At 49.8% G+C, this 3539-nt stretch overlaps 1 pseudogene; it reads right to left on the bottom strand.

Moving 5' to 3' along the window:
* Positions 1–1978: 1978 nt before the first annotated feature.
* LOC116279495 (small nucleolar RNA SNORA31) lies at positions 1979–2099 on the bottom strand (annotated as a pseudogene).
* Positions 2100–3539: the final 1440 nt, after the last annotated feature.

Genomic DNA, 3539 nt, shown 5'->3' with positions numbered 1-3539 from the left:
ACTATTAAATGAAATGAACAACCCTCCTTGCCTTCACTGCATGTTCTGTTTTACCAAAAAGTGGTTTAATAATTGATTCTGAATTATACCCAGAGGTTAGGTTTTCTCATAGTGAAGAAAAATAATTGCTTTCTCTTTGTATTTGTTTTTCAGTGAGTATCACACAGTGACTGTGCAGGAGAACATGGCTTGTGTTCTGCCTCAGATCACTGCAGAACAGGTCTGACACCAGCCACAATTAGACCGTTTATTGAGGGTAGTGTGTAGCTCAGTGGGCGAGGTGTGTGCTTAGCATGCATGAGGTCCTGGGCTCAATCCCCAGTCCTTCCATCAAAAAATTAAATAGATAAATAAATTTTTAAAACAGTGAGAAAAAAAAAAACCCAAACCCACAACCAATTAGACCATTTGTTTCCTGAGAGTCAATCTCATCACTTAGAACTCCTGCTTCTGGATAAATCTCATTTCACCGTTTAACGTCATAGTGAGTAAGTTAACTCTCAGCCTCACCCTCGCACGCAGTGAGAGCCTGTCTGTCTCAAGTGCTCTGAGCAGGGCCAGGCTGGATCCCTCACAGGCCCAGCACAAGGACCCTCACCTGGCTTGCACAACTCCCGGGAGCCCATGGTGCACATCTATCCCTGACCCTGGTCAGTGACATCACATCAGGAGCTGGAAACCAGCTATGAAGCATCTCCCCCAAAGACACTGGCAAATGATACAAGTCAGGGCTCACCCCCCACCCCAGAGAGCCCGTTGTTAAACATTGCCCAGCACACCGCAGCCTACACCTGCGGGGATCAGGCCACAACACCCTACCCCTCTCCCGCCGTCTCCTCCTGGGTCCCGATGACCCAGTGGAGGAGGACAGGACAGATGCTCTGTGGCTGCCAGCAGGCCGGGGCGCCAGGGGCCCGGCTGGGCTTGGAGCAGCTCTGGGCAGCCGGGCAGGTGAAACTTTCTCCCTCCGCGTCTGTGACTCCTGACCAGCTCCGGCTCTGGTCAGCGGGTGAGGCGGGGGGGGGGGGGGGAAATGACCACGCTCAGCTTTTCCTTCGCTGCCAGACTATAAAAAGCTCTTTGTGGGGAGAGGAAGGTCCCTCCTCTCATGCACGTCTCCTGATGCAGCCGCTGCCCAGGCCGGCTCTGGACAGAGGCAGGAGACTGGCCATCCCAGCTGGGCCAGGCTGAGGGCTTTCCGGGGATAGATGGGCATTTGGTGCATCCTTGTTCCAAGGACTGTCCTAGGCAGCCCTGCGGGCCTCTCCTGATGGGCACACTCTGTGAGGCTCAGAACGGGGGTCTGCAGAGGCAGGGCCACAGGAAGACAGAAGTCTGCTGGGAAAGGCCTCTTCCTCCTCTGACAACAGCTGGACAGAACAGGAAAAGCAGAGAAGGAATCAGAAGCCCTGAGGGGAAATCCAATGTTTCCATCCTCAGGCGTAAGTGTGGGTCTGGAGCAACATGTTTCATCCATGTAGGAGCTCGATGACCTAACCTCCGGGCTTTGGGGAGGCCTGAGCCCCCAGACGCCGGGAGAAGCCTGTGGAAATGCTGGTCTGGCCTCCTCCCTCCTGACCACCAGGACTGCACAGGCTCATTGCTTTCCCAGGCCTGTAAGGCCTCTCAGGGATTCCCAGTCACCAGAAACACACCCTTCTGGGTTTTCATTTCCAACTGGGCTGGCAGTGCTGGACCCACATACAGATGGAGGCAGAAGGCTGGGGTATCTGCCCGTGGCCTCGAGACAGACAGGCCCGTCCTGACCCCCAACTCCTGGCTCACCCTGCACTTCCTTCCCTGGGACACACAGGCCCTTTTTATTTTTTATTTTTGTTTTTTTTTTTTTGTTTCTAATTTTTAATTTTTTCTGCTTTTTTTGTTGTTGTTAAAGTTGTTAAAAAGTTTTTGTTTGGGTTTTTTGCTTTTTGTTTGTTTTGTTTTATTTTTGTTTTTTGTTTGTTTATTGGTTTTTTGTTGATGTAGCCCCTATTCAACCTGGGCTGCCACCCAGACAGAAAGTACAAGGATTTTTCTTTCTCATCCTTGGTGCAAACCAAGAGAACAGCAGACTACTTAAGGTCTGTCAGTAGATGCAGACACACGGGCCCTTTTTAGATGAGCCACTGGGCTAAACTTGCTACCTTAAAAGAATGAACAACAGCCAGGATAATACTGGGGCTGGCTGCCTGATTCCTTGTGCTTAAATTTGATCTGATCTCCCAGTTTTTCTGCCTCTGTAGTGGGGTGTCAGGGCTATTGGTTTAATCATGGTGATGGGGGGGCCATCCTCACTCCAGAGGGGCTCTGCCCATGCAGGGGGCACCCAGGCACAGGCTGGAGCCCATCTTCCCATTAGCAAGAGGCTGATTAACTGTCCCCGGGGATGCAGAGGCTGAGATGTTGGGCTGCAGCCGCCACTTGATGACTCCTGCACTCTGCCCGCCTCCTCCTGCCTGTCCTGCCCTTCCTTCTAAGGGTCTGCTCAGGGGCTGCGCCCTCTGAAACGGCCTCCTTGGCCTCCCAGCTGAGATTAGGGTCCCTTTCTAGCTCAGCAGACACGCTGTGCATCAGCCCTTCACTGCCTTTACTCACGACAACATGGTCTATCTTTCTCCTCTCCTAGACTAAGGGCCATCTTTGTGTCTGCAACAGTGTCTTGTACATAGTAAATGCTCAAGGATGCCTATGAGTAGTTGCTTCAAATGAATGGAAGACCCCTACCTTCCTTTGAATCACAGCTCAAGGGATTATCTCTCTTAAGAAGTTTTCTTAAGTTAACCAAGGACAACTTCCCCTTTCAGAAGAACCCAATCCTCTCTTATTTTTAGATACAGTTAATGGGGCAGAATTAATAATAGTACATAATATTTATTTAGAATTTACCACATCAGGCACTGTAGTAAACACTTCATCTGGCTTCCCTTCCTTAGTTTTCACAACAGCCCAATGAATTCAGTTCAATTAATATTATCCCCACTTTCTAGATGATTAAACTGAGGCACAGAAAGGTTAAGGAACTTAAAGTCGATGTATCTCCAAAGGGGTGAAGTCGGGCTCACACTCATCCAGTCTGACCTTAGACCTGCTTACTCTCAAAGTCCTGCCCCTTCTGGGTTTTGTGTTGGTTGCATTTTGAAGGCAAGACTGAAAGCCCTGGAGCGGCACTGTGCAAAAGAACGTTCTGTGACGACGGGACGTCCCAGTGTCTCTGCACTGTCCGGCTGGCAGCCTCTGGCAGCATGTAGCTGCTGTGCCCCTGAGACGTGGCTCGTGTGACTGAGAAAACAAGTTAACCAAAGGAATGAAATGGCCACATGTGGCTAATGGCTACTGTATTGAGAGCTTCAGAACATTAAGGACCCCTTTAAGGGCGCAGGATATGCTCGGTGGTAGACCACATGCTCAGCATGCACAGGGTTGGGGTTCAACTCCCAGTACCTCCATTTAAAATAAATAAATAAACCTAATTACCTCCCACCCCCAAAAGAAAACAAAAAAATTTTTTTAAATAAAGGATGCATTTGAATTATCTTTTC

The sequence above is a fragment of the Vicugna pacos genome, chromosome 11 (assembly GCF_048564905.1).
Source record: "Vicugna pacos chromosome 11, VicPac4, whole genome shotgun sequence".
Taxonomy (NCBI): Eukaryota; Metazoa; Chordata; class Mammalia; order Artiodactyla; family Camelidae; genus Vicugna; species Vicugna pacos.
The sequence above is the reverse complement of the archived record's forward strand: the minus strand, read 5'-3'. Positions and strand labels throughout refer to the sequence as shown.